This window comes from Cyanistes caeruleus, chromosome 3, assembly GCF_971803275.1.
Source record: "Cyanistes caeruleus chromosome 3, bCyaCae1.hap1.1, whole genome shotgun sequence".
Classification (NCBI taxonomy): Eukaryota; Metazoa; Chordata; class Aves; order Passeriformes; family Paridae; genus Cyanistes; species Cyanistes caeruleus.
In genome coordinates this window covers 31,200,612-31,214,441 of record NC_141703.1, presented here as the reverse complement: position 1 = coordinate 31,214,441, position 13,830 = coordinate 31,200,612, and the positions used below count along the sequence as shown (strand labels likewise).

The 13,830-nt window shown below is 40.8% G+C and overlaps 1 protein-coding gene across 30 annotated transcripts in view; it reads right to left on the bottom strand.

Annotated features, from left to right (window-relative positions):
• Positions 1 to 8,120, bottom strand: part of INPP4A (inositol polyphosphate-4-phosphatase type I A) — a 108,441-nt gene extending 100,321 nt beyond the window's left edge. For 19 of the 30 annotated variants that reach the window (XM_086880510.1, XM_086880527.1, XM_086880512.1 and 16 more), the window contains exon 1: positions 8,010 to 8,109. The gene's annotated coding sequence lies outside the window, so the exon portion shown is untranslated. Of the gene's footprint in view, positions 1 to 8,009 lie in introns of all 30 variants that reach the window. The other 11 variants (XM_086880526.1, XM_086880540.1, XM_086880513.1 and 8 more) reach the window with 2 other exon arrangements.
• Positions 8,121 to 13,830: the final 5,710 nt, after the last annotated feature.

Here is a 13,830-nt window from a genome sequence, read left to right as displayed (position 1 = left end):
TGAGAAAAACACAAAGCCTACAGCTCCAGGGACAGTGGAATTACAAAAGGCATGCCAAGGGAAGCTCTCCATTAAAAATAGTAAAATAACATGCTGTATGTCACCTGAAATTCTGCTATTCCTGAAATCCCTCTTGACTGACTGTATTTTGCTGTATTTTCTTTTTATAAAGTATATAATCTTCTGGTCATAAAAGATTGCTTGCTTCTGGCTTGAAAGCCTCTTTGGAACTGTGATCTGCCATTCATATATTAAGTACAGAACATTTCAAAACACCATGACACAGCAATCACAAAGTGAGAACCTGATATAGAATTAACAAAGCTTTTTTAAACATCCATCTCTAAATCCAGTGAAACGGTAAATCCATAGCTCATGCTAGATGTCTGTGTCTCCAGCACTGCTACCACAGACATTAGTATTTCTAGCAGAAATACAGTTCTTACTGAAACTTCTTGGAAAGGGTAATTTCACTAAAATATAGATGGGGTCAAACTAGCAGGAACACATATTCTTGGGAAATCTGTTCTTGCCAGAAGAAACATATTGTAGAAAAGCTTCTATGTAGTTTTCCCAAGTCTTATAAACTTGGTAAGATGAAGTCTGTCTATTACTTGAATTAAAAACTCTAAGTAATGCTGACAACTTAGATGGCAGCAACCATACATTTTGGGTTATTGCTCAACAAATGTTTCTTCACAGTTGTTGGAGAAAAGGTATACTGTTTGGGAAGAGAAAGGGTTTTGCTAGACATCAAAGCAAAGATGCACTTCAACATTTCCACTATTCTTACCTAAAGGGGAAGAGAAGGAAAATCTCTGCTTATGGTGAAAGCAGTTCCTTGTTTTTTCCCTATTTTCTAATGGCCAAGTCATTTAAATGCCATCACTAGTCCCACACTATTTTAAAAACCTCTTACATGCCACTGCTTGTCAAACATTACACTGCCATGCCACTGAACAATGGCTGAGATACACAGGCCCCCATGAAGTGAATGAACAGTTTGTAAAGCACTTTCTAATTGTTCAGCACAAGAGGAGCAATCAGAAGGTGGGACCAGTAGCACCACCTGTGCCTGTAACTACACCTGCTCAACACCACTTCTTAAAAGACTATTCTTTTCACTTGCTTACCTTTTTCCAAAGTGTGTGCCCAGAAGTTTTTCATGCTGACTGTTTGTCTCAAACTAGTTTTTAAGGAACAATCATCAGTTTCAGCTCAAACAATTGCTATCAAGAGTAAGGTGTAAAGAAAAAACATTTTGCATAATATGAAAAAAAAACTAAAACCAACTGTCAACCTTTCCCTTCTATTCTAATCCTTTAAAAAGTCATAGTAAACACAGATCCAGTAGAGGTTAATTACAACTAAAATCTCCAAAGATGCCAAAAGAATGAGTACTCTTTGATTTCCACAAGTAACAGCTGCACATATACTGCCTTACAAGCATCCTGAGGGGTTCAGAAGACAGTTCCTGATAATAATCATTCAACAATTCAGCTAAATATTGACCTTGGCCAACAGAACCTATATTTCTATTACAAGCCTTCAGGGATAAGAAAGAAATATCAAATTCAAAAACACAGGTAAAAATGGCCAAGCCAAAGGAGCAGGAGTTGTAACTGAAAAGCAATACTGGCAAGTTGGCAGAAGACCAGGATGGATGTTTGGAGGTAGAAATAACATCAGAAACAACTGGGCTGAGAGGAATCAATGCAGTAAAGAGCTGGAAAAATGCCAAAAATGGGAAGACCAAAGAGATGGGGCAAGTAGCATAAGGAGGAAAACCAAGGGGAATGGTCTAAGCTAGTACAAGGAGGCTGGGAACACTCTCTGGGAATAGGAGAGATAGTGGACACAGATTTCAAGGGAGAACCAGCCAGTTTCTGCAGAAAGAATGAAGTACCAACTAGCTTGGGTGTCGAACTCAAGACACGCACAATTCAACATTAGAAGTGTGCAGCCTTTACATAACATATGCAGTAATAGATGGGAGGGCTTAGATGTTCTATGAAACTGAAATCAGATCTTAAATCAGGCAAACAAAATCTGAGGAATATTGTACTGACCAATGGCAAAAGGAAAATTTTCAAAGACTTGCCTTGAACCACACAGAAACTCTGAGGAGTGGTAGGGTTGTGTCACAGGCCTCTAGAAGGATGCAGCTCTCAATCAGAAAAACAATTCTGTCTACCTCTTCCTATAATCTCCTGCTTTCCAATTTCTGGAACAAATAAAGCTGTTACAGTCACTGATGGTCTTTACTCAACAGTTCATCCCCAGATTAGTCCCCTCCTGTGCACTAAATACAACAAGAGAAAAGTAGATCATCTAACTTAAGATTTAGCATAATTGGAATCCACAAGGCCAAACTGTGGTTACATAGATTGCTCTTTTAAGACAGCTATTTTGACAGCAGTGTGGGCCATTTGCAGTTTAAAATGCTGCATTCATACTCCTGAACTGTCCCGTTTATTTGGAGCAGCATTGCTTTCCATTCAGCAGGGAACCAGTTCCAAACACTTCTCCCAGACTCGGAAATAATGGTGGATGGTCCACCCACACTTTGGCAGTAGAAGTTATGATCACTGGAAAACCTTGAGGACCATGTTCATCCATGTTCATAGGAACATGTGAGCGGCCAACAAAGCAAATTCATGAGTCCACAGGGAGTTAAGTGTCACAGGCCAAAAGCTTCCAGCTTCTAGCTGTGAGATCAGCTTTGAAATATACAATATACATATACATAAGGCTTTTCTACTGATATTATCATCTACTGGTATCATATTAATTTTTGCTGTAACTTTGTGATACTGTACAATTCTGAACTTTAAAGTGACCCATAAAACCTGGAAGGGATAAGATAGCCATGAGATAATTCTCTTGTGCAGATAATGTCCATTTCCAAAAATGGAAATGCTGAGAAATGCTCTACAGACTTCTGGACTTGGACAGGAAGACTTATCCCAGATTTTACATTTTATGTGTAGCAACTTCCACAAGACAACATCTGACAACCCTTTTAAAAAGAAATTACGTAATGTTCAGTAAGTTTTAATATTTACAGAACTGTTAACAAAATTAACAGTGCACTAGCACTTAGCAGTTTATGGTAAAAAATATAACAGAAAAATGGCACTAAGAGCTCAGCAAGTAGCTCTGGTGACTGAAGATATTACCACACTGCTGTTCAAGTTTACAGCCTCCCAAGCAAAGTCAATGGACCAGATCAAGTGAACACTCTTCAGAAATGTGAAGCCAACAGTTTAAATTAAGCCACTGAACTTTGCACTAAAGTTGCTGAAGCGTAGGGACACATTTCGTTCCACCTGCCCTACTGTGGGAGGCAGTAGTTTCCAGCCTAATGAATGTAAAAAGTAGCTACATAATTGAAGGAATTGTTAGTGGCAAGACAAAATGTAGGTGGGTAAGGGGAAAAACTAAAAATATCGAAATCTCTAGAGATTTTTAGAAATCAATACCTACTGTATTCAGCCCAACACAACCCACCCCCACCTCACAGTTAGTTTTTGAAAGAGAACTGTGAAAAATTAGAGGTTTAGAAACTATGAAAAATTATTCTCCTATCTCTGGTTATCACAGAGAAAATGTAGAGAAAGAGCTGGACAAAGAACAGAAGAGACTCTAAGCAGACCAAGTATTTTCAAAACACCTGATGCAAATCTGTGTCATTTTGAAGTCTTATTATAATTCTTAAAGACTGGACAATTGCTTAAAAATTCTTCTTAAGTCTGAATCCAAGCTTCAGACTGCCAAGGGTTAACACTTGAAGCAAACACAAACCAGAATTACAGAAAGGTCCAATGCCTAACCTTAGCAGTAAACCCAGCACTGCATTTCAACACAACAGATTTAACAACAGAGAATGAGTGGAAGAACAAATTCTCAGCAAATCTGTGTCTCTACTCCTAGCTGTAATTTCCACCTTAGGGACTTGTTCTACTCATGGCAAGGAGAAAATCCAGGCATCAAATTCTTTTTAATCGCATTTCATTTTGCTGGAAGGAAGTTACAGAAAATTCAGTGCTAGAACAGGGTAGAGCCAGGTAGAACAGTTTTTCAAGCACAGAGTTAATCTGGGCTTCTTAGCCTTGTATAAAAGGAGGGAACTGAGCATGTGCAGAGGTATTCACAGGAACTGTGAATTACAGTTGCAGGATTCTGCACAGTTTGCAACATTGCAGTAAGGGTACCTTGACTATAAGCTGCCCCAAGGAATTGAAGTGTGCTGTTGCAACATCTGTACATATATGCTTCCTATAATTAGTCATATGGCGGGAAGAATAATTATCCTTCTAAAAGTTTAGATGCATGGTAACACATATTATTTTGTTAAGGAAGACCAAAGTACAAGTGCTTAAGAGAGCTGATGACCCCAAGAGTTCTAAAACACCTTACCTAGCAATGGGAGTTAGCAGCACACAAACCTTGTACCAGGCCTCTGCAGGCTCTCACTCAGTGACACAGTCCTTCCTGCTTCCCATATGCTCAGATTCAGGGTGCATCTGTGAGGGAAGTCCAGCTATAAAGCCCAGCCCCTGCTTTTGCATCCCTCCCTCCCTCCAAGCACACCCCAACTAGAGCTACAGGTCTGGAATACTTCCAGATTTTTTTCAGAAATTACAGCTCCAAAGTGCTCCACTGGCAAATGCTACAAAATCTTGATGCATCCTGGATGAATTTTTCTATCACTATCTGTCCTCCTTCCTGTACTGTCTTGCCCTCTACACTCATTTCCCTTCACATCCCTCCTCTATATCCACACTCCTTTTCTCCTATTATATTCCCTTTCACCTCACTTGATTACCTCCTTGCAACTGCAGAGAAATCCTTGGTCACATATACAAGCTGGACAGAAAGTCTCCTTCACTTAAGGTCAAGATCTCAACTTGCCTGGAAATTTGGGGGGAAACTACATTACTCTCCTATATATCATGAAGTTGGTTTCACCTAAGTTAGGATGTACTCTGGTGCTTCAACTTCCCGGTTCACTATTTATTGCATATTCAGTAAAATTATCATAAAGAGTTTCACATTCAATAGAAGTCCAGAAACAGCCTTCTTGCTGAGTGAATATACTTTACTGAAAGCTTTAAGTGCTGTTTCCAAGAACTGCTAACATATTTCTATAGTACTGGCACTTGCCTTTCCTCTGTGAGACAAAAGTAGCTGGATCGATGGGCTGACGGAAGCACAATGTCCACCTGTGTTGGCTCATGCAGTGTCATTAACCCCAGTTTATGGTACAGGGAAAATAGAGCAGTAACTGCCAGGAAAGCCTGGAGTGGTTGCCTTATCTCCTGTATACCTCCCTTATCCTGCATGACACAAACCACACAGAGTATGACCCTACCACTCCCCTGTGCAGCCAAGACACACACCCTCCTCTCAGTCACATCAATTAATTTACAATGTTCCTGTTATTTTCTGTACCTCACTTGATTTGCTCTTCACTCAAAATGGATTTGTCTTGATTGTTGCTTGGTTTTGTCTCACATGCTGTCAGTCTGCGGCAGCACTTGCCATAGGAAGCAAAGCACTACAGAGAACAGAACATGGGAAGCAAAGGAAGGAAGGCAGTGGTAACAGGAGGTGCCCATGAAACAGAAAAGGGAAACGCCTTCTTCTATCTGAGAACCAGAAGAATCAACTTCATCTGTGGGAAAGAGTTTATCACATTACATAAAGCAGCAATAGGTGTGATTTAAACACATTTGAGGCTACACCTATCTGTCTGACAGATGTGCATGAAGTAGATACACCCTAAAGCTTTTTTCTTCCAAGGTCAACAACATTTTCTAACAATGTTTCTGCAAAGGATGTCTGTTTGAGATTTAGGTAGATAATCCAACAATGGAGAGGAAATTCAGTTTGTCAGACAAGAAACAGGAAAGGAAGTGGCAAGCAGAAGCAAAGAACGTGTAAGACAGAGCTCTGAGCTGTGCTGCCTGTGTCATTTGATCTCCCATCTCTCTTCAAATACAACAGGCAGAGGTTTCAAACTTCATCTCCAAGCAAGGCAATTGTTCTTCATATTCAGTCAAGAAATAGAGAATTTTTTCTAACAGAGACATCTACAAAAGGGGTCCAAGAGATATTGTTTTATTCTAATGATGCATCTTACACACTAGCAACTGGGCAATTAAAATTTTCTGTAGCAGAACACACAGCAGCCTGAAGTATATCTTAACAAGGAAACAAGAACTGAAAGGGGATCCTTGGCCTTCTCATTTTCCTTCCTAATTCATGTAAAATAATACAGAGACTGAGAAAACAGAACATATAGGAAACAAAGCAATCATTTCTCCTAGCAGTCGGTTCACTCCACAGGGAGAACTTCCATTTAATACAGCGTCTGTACAACGATACTGGACTTGAACAGGTCTAAGGGATGACTAATGACATCCAACCCTCAGTACATCTGAGATCTTAAGACTGAAAATTCTGCTACCTGAGAAGGGGTACAGCCTTCAGTCTCAGCTGACAGCAAGTGAGACAGATGTAAAGTAAGTTTCTGCAGAGGTGTCATCACTGTCTTCAGTAAGGGAGCCCAACACGCTCTGAAGATCACAAGGCTCTTTTGCCACACTTTGGCAGGATTCTTTGTTTCTCCATGGCTCCCTGCAAGTTACCACCCACTACAGATTAAGTTAAAATTAGCTCATTAAAAATAAATGGAATCAGAAGCAAAGTTGTCATGTATCTAGCAAAATCCATGCAGCCTAGATATAGATCCTTGAAAACAGCCATGAAATCATGATTTGCTATCAACTTAGTACTGCAGCAGGGAACAGTGAGTAAAAGAGGTCACATACACCTCAAAGTTTTAAAGTGCCAGAACTTCTAAATTTAAAAATTCTGAATGTCAAGTTCCTGCCAAAAATACATATATCTCCCCCCCCACCATTTGCTCCCACCTAACATTTGCATAGAGAATCAGAGAGACTTGTGAAAAAATTGGCAAGATATTACATTCTCTGAGTTCCTAGAAGCAAGGCAGTCCACTGAATTAAGATCTTCAGAAGCAGGAAGAAAAACTTAGTAAGCTTTTAATTGAGTGCTTTTGTGAAAAGCATTAGCAAATAGCTGTTCTGCAGTGGGAAACTGCAAAGTAATCTTGTTTTAAGCACAACAGGGTTTTTTAGAGTTTGAGGGCAGAGACAAAGATGAGTCTCTGCCTCTGTTGCTTAAGAAGTAACCCAGCAAGTCCCTCCCAGCTGGATCTCTACTGCCAGCCTAGACAAGCTCGACACCAGAGGCTTCTGCAGAAGGATGATATCGGCCTGTGGATGGAGAGCTTCTGTCAACACCCTGCTGGACCACCCAGGCAAAAGCCCCTCTCGTGTCTCTGCAGTCCAAGCTGGGCTATGATCAGCATATACTGACTTTACTCATGGTATGGGGGGAATGTATGCCACTGAGGTAAAGCTTCAAGTTCATTCTTAATGCTGCTCTGCCAAACCCACATAAGACAGATGATGGTGCATCAGTACTGCAAAGGCATTTCTACCATATTTCACAACCATATTCCAGCTCAATAAACGAGCAAAAATCCGAAATATGCACCAAACTAAACACACGATCTGCTTCCTTTTAAGGCTTCTCAACATGAGAAAGGAATCGTGAAAAGCCGGCCTGTAATAATTCAGGAGAGGTTAAACATCGTTCCCTGCGCTCGATGTCTCGCTCCCGCGTCCCCCCCGGAGGCGGCTGTTTACTCGCTGTACCTTCCACACACGCTGTTTACACGCACCGCCGCAGCCGGCACGGCTCGGGACGAGCCACAGCGAGCGCCGAGCACGCACGGACGGAGCCGGCAGCGCTGCCGGTGACAGCGCCGGCCACCGACCCCGCCGGGCAGGGCCTCCGCAAGATGGGGGCTCGGCCGCGCGCCTCCCGCCGCAGCCGCACGACCCCGCCGCCCTCCCCCGCACCTCCTGCCCGCTGCCCCCCGCTCCGCGGCCGCCCGGCCGGCGCCCATCGCTCACCTCCGCAGCCGCGGCTGGCCGGGCACCGCCCCGCGGCAGACACCGGCCCGCGCCCCCAGCGGCTCCGGCGCCCGCCCGCTCTGACGGCGCCGGGAGCGGCGGCCCCGCCCCGGCCCTGGCCCGGCCCCCTGCGGCCTCAGCCGGGCCGGCATCGCCCGCCCGTCCGCCGGGGCTGAACGGCAGCGCTTCAGGCCGCCCCCGCCGGCCGCCCGAGCCAGGGTGGCATCTTCGGCTCCGGAGGATCCAAAAATATAGAAACTAGGATTCTCTTATATCTTCATCTGCAGTTAAGTATTGGAGGTAGAGGAAATTCTTCCTAAAGTCCAAACTAAATTTCCTCTAGCCCAACTTATTGCTATGTCCTCTTCTCCTGCCACTGGCTGCCTGGGGGTAGAGGCAGAACCCCACGCAGCTACAGCCTCTTTTCAGGTGGTTGTAGAGAGCACTAAGGTCCCCCCTGAGTACCCTTTTCTCCAGGCTAAATAGCCCCAGCTCCCTCAGCTCCTCCTCAATAGCACCTGTGCTCCAGACCCTTCACTAGCTCCATTGCCCTTCTCTGGACATGCTCCAGCGCCTCATTGTTTTTCTTGAATCGAGGGGCCCAAAACTGGACACAGCACTCAAGGTGTGGCCTCACCTGTTGTGGAGTACTAGGGGAGAACTACTTCCCAAGTCCTACTGCTCACACTGATACCTTTTAGCATGTTCCATCCATCCATCCATCCATCCATCCATCCATCCATCCATCCATCCATCCATCCCCAAACTTGAAGTTGCTCAATAACTGTCTCCCTTGCATATGTTGAAATTGCTGTGTAGCTGCGGGCTGGGCTCCACTTCTTAACCAATTTCCGTACCATGCTGCTATCAAAGAGGAATTTATTTGGCTCGAGCAATGTTAAGAGTCATTTGAAAGAATGTAGGAAGAGGTCACAGTCCAGCTTTGGCTCATTCTATTATTTTCACATGGTGCACAAAAGCCAAGGAGAACACAGGCTACTAACAAGTTACCTTGTAGGAACTCCCAGGAGGAAGGTGAGGGGCTCCTGCATGGAGGAAAGACGCTGAAGTGGGGAACCAGTGAGACACAGACAGACTTGTCTGGATGCCTCCAGCCAACTGTGCATGACCTGCAGAGGACTGCTGCCAAGAGCCAGCTGAGTCAGTCCCAACACTGCTCTAGTGTAAGAATTTTAATGTGCCTGTTGCAGTTCCCTCATGCTGGAAGCTGCCAGCTGAAGTCCCTAGTACAATCTGAATTGGGATAGAGAAGCTAGAAGAGTCAGCTTGAGATTTTTCATTTTTCTTTCTGCATGTTGTTGGTGAAATTCCATTAAGGATTCCCTGCTTCAGGATCACACAGAACTTACAGAGGTGTTTTTGATGCATAGTCAAATATGTATAATTTTTCACATTTACCTTTGCCCAGTTCAGCCCAAAGCTAATGAACTCTGCCACTTTTTTTAACAGAGACAGAACATAGGAGCCCCTCTGCATACCATGTAAACTTAAAGCCATTCTTGCATAAAAATATTAAATATGCTTGGTGAGAACAGGCTGGAAAGCAAGTAGACATTGTCACTAGCACCTTTCAAATTAAATACAGATCTTGACAGCAAAAATTCATAGTTTATTTGCAGCTGTTGATGTTATTAATCCTCATCAACCAAAATACAACCTTTGTAAACAGCAGACTTGCACACCTCCCCACCAAGGACTCTGGAAGAACAACATTTACTATTGATGTTAATTTAGTATTAGGGAATCAAACCAGCACTAAAACCCAAGGGACCAGAAGGGCCTTACATTGCACCAGTGTTGAAGGAGGATGTGGAGAAATTACCATGTTATTTGTAGGCACAGCAGTCTGAATTAACCAGGGAAAAATACAAGAAAACCCAGCAGGGTAGGAATGGATAGGCTAGAGAGATTTTCCATTTACCTAATTTTTTTGTAATATTATATTTTCTTAATCTATAAGTAATGAAACCTCACAAATAGAAGGGAGTTGTATTTCAGTAGAGTACTTAGAGAGCTGCTCTGGAACCATTACCAGGTTTAAGATTATTTCACATTTTCTTCAAAGGTGTGTAAGTATGTATAAACTCACCGCCAATTGTATTTGTGAATAACCCAACAGCTGACACTGTGATGAACAGAAGAACTGAGCCATCACATAAAAGTTCTGGAACAGATGACAAGGCATACTGTTCAAAACTTTTATAATTTTTTAATAGCCAAACCTTGGGTTATATATCCAGGAAAATTACAAAAAGCTATAAAACAAGCCATACACTGTGAAAACATCAGAGTGAAAAACTACTGACTCTGAAAAAGGCATCAGGGTCATAAAGGACAGGGAATTGAACATGAGATCCCAACTTAATGCAGTGTGTTAAATGACAAAATGTGACACTCACCTTGGAAGCACAATCAATAGTGTAAAAAGCAAGGATCTTACCTGTATGTAGATAATAAAAAAATCAGTAATAGAGGTTTATCTTCTTCCTGAAAGGAAATTGCAAATCTCCCCGCTGTGATGGGACTAAGGAAGGCAGGTATAACACAAGATTTTAGGAAGTCAATCCATGCATTTCATTGCATTTTTTTTTTTTTCCAAATGCATTCCATCAGGAAAATGTAAGATACTACTAACTCCTTTGCAGAGCCATCTTCCTCTCCCAGAATTGAAAACTGAAGTCAAATTCTAATCACAAGACAGATATGCTCTTTCTAGAAGAGGAGGGAATACTGGCTATTGAAATATTCTATCAAGAGAAATTATAATAATCAGATTTTATGCCATTTTCAAGAGCTGGTGTCTTTCTCCAGCATAAAAAGCTTCACAGAAGGTCAGACTAGACAAAAGGTGCCAAGCACTTACCTTAACTACTGACATAAAGCAGGAAGGGACCTGAATGTCCAGTCTCAGCTGATAAAGGGCTTTATGGAGTTTTTGCCCATACATATTTTACAATACAAATTTTTACACATCCAATAATTAATCCCCTCAACACACTATTTACACTCATCTTCCTCAGCATGCCAACAATCCAACAACCTGTAACAGATTTCTTCCCACTTAGAATCCCAGAAATCATCCTTCTATGATGACCATTAGTGAAGTACGGCTGCTACAGAACCAAAAGCCTGACACAACAGCTAATAAAGATTATATTTATTACTAAATATTATATTTATTAATATTAATAAATATTAATACTTTTTGGCCTCAGAAAGACTTCAAAACTTTCCCCACGAAAAAAGCCACAAAAGTTTCTGTCATAAATTGACTAGGAAAAGTTCATATTCCTCTTTGAGTGGTAATGAAAGACAACACAATACAATTTCACAGTAGCACAGTTTATCATGAGAACTTATGAATTACGAGCTAATTTCTGCTTTGCTATTTTTCCATAGCTCTTTTTAAAGCAACAGTAGCAATACTGCAGATTTTAAAAATCTTGTTCTAGGTCACAGAGATTTACTAATATCATTTCCTCTGTTACTAAAAAATCTTTAGGGAAATTATTCCATTCCATTTCACTGCAGCCCATTAGTACCTACAGGCCAGCCAAAAAAGAATATTGCATATGAAAGCCTCCATCAGGACACACCAACCTCAGCTTGACATAAAAATATGTTTTCAATGTTTAGCCACTAAAGTACATTATTACTTGAAATATATCACCTTCTACTGATCTAATTAAGCAACTGTTAAAATGCTAATCTTATTGCTTCTTCCGCTTTCAGTGTTCAAGAACATTATTAATGAACCGTCTGTAAATCCTGAAAATAAAGCATAGTCCACTTCAAGAAGCTGCTCTTTATGTTTACAGAATTTTCTTCCTACAGACTGTCAACCAAGTCATTGTGGAGTGTGCCACTTACAGAAATAACTGGTTAATGATTTTCTGAAGATATCTGCAATAAAACCATGCCAGAGACAGAAAATTCAGCAGGCAGATTTGGAAAAAGAAAAATGAGAAAGGATCTTAAGGTTTCTGGTTATTCTGTCAACTACAACTTATGACTGGAATTAAGATGTTGTGCTCTTCAGTTTTAGACAAGACACTTGCACCTTTATTTACAATAAATACACATATTGTAAATGACCACATATCAAGGCAGAGTAAAAGTCATTACTTCAAGAAAGCTGCTACAGTTCTGTATTTGTAAGTTTTCTAACCACAGGCTTAAACAAGGAAACAAGATACTGCTTACCACCTACATTCTGCGCCTGCATTTTTAGATGATGACTTAATTTAATGCTCTTCTTATGAGTAGAAGGTGTCAATCTAGTTTGTTCCAGGCTTTCACTGAAAAGATATAATTTTAAATGTTTTCTTCGAAAAAAAGCATCTCATCCAACCTGCTACTCTCTAGAAACTTTAGAAGTGAAGAGAGACTGGACAACCAATTTCTTACACCACCCAGTGAATAACAAAGCTTTTTGTAATAAAAATGTACCCATTCTGGAAGCAGAAAATATTTCAAAAGTGAGTTTTTTTAAAGATGCTTTGTCTTTCCTTCTGAGAGGCACATCTTAAATACTAAATGTGTGATACCTTTTAAACACCAACCCTTTTCTTTCACTTTTCAACATATGTACACATAGGCCTTCATTAAACAGATTCATATACTTATCGCTCTGTACTAACTTGAAAGATTTAACAGCCTAAAGAATTTTCAGAGTAAACCACCACAGGGTGGTCATTTATCATCATAAACATGTGAGCAGTTCTGCAATATGTGTTTACAGCTCTGTAAATACAACTGTGTTTGCAGGAATTGGACCACAGCGAGGACATTTAATTGCTGAAACGGGATGTTGTATCAGACAGGTCCTAGCACTGACAGAGCCACAGCCTGTGAGGTCAGTCTTGATACCATTTAGCACCCTCTGACTCTCCATCATGGAAAACAAATGAGAGGAACAGCAAGGTCTTTGCAAACTCTATTCTTTACTTATTCATTACAAATTATTAGCACTGCTTATATTTGTGATTCTAAAACTAGTATGAGCCTTTTGGCAACAAGACAACCATTTGTCCTCAACAACCTCATTTCACAAATCCACCTTGCAAAATCTACCAAAGAATAGAAACATACACTTTTTTAGTAAAAGTCAGTAATGTAGCACAAGGCATGAGACAAGAAAATCAATGTATTTATAATATATTATAATTATATATTATAATTATATTATAAATAATATTATATAATATTATTTCTAAAAATCATTTTGTGCATTAGGGAAAAAGCTGTAATCAAATGCATAGGACTTAGAGCATTAATGAAATGAATTATTTCTCCCAAAGAAGCATTATCTCTCAAGTAGGACAGTGCTCAAAGTCCCAAGACAATTATGTAATTACTTATCTTAAGACACAGTATTATGTTACACAATATTTGAACAAGTCTCCTGAGCAAATCAGTATTTTGATACCTATTACAGTATTTTCATACTGTCCTAGGTACTTCAATGAACCATTAGGAATTTTTGACACTATCATTCTAATGGATCATATAATACATGTGCTCTGCTCATTGTTAAATCCAGAAATATCCACTAGATTTAACACCTGATCTCCACTGGATCAAGCTGACTACTAAAAATAACGTTATGTCTGTGATGTAGCCATCTTTCTGCTCCCATCCAAAAGGAGTTGCTGCAGCACCATTAGGTGAGGCTTAGTAATTAGTGCTGAGAAAGGAATAAAGATCAGTTGAACAATCAGCCTACAAACCCATGCAGTAGGGCATACCATGGAAGAGTTCTTGACTACCAAACTCACATACCATTCCCACTCCTCTCTCT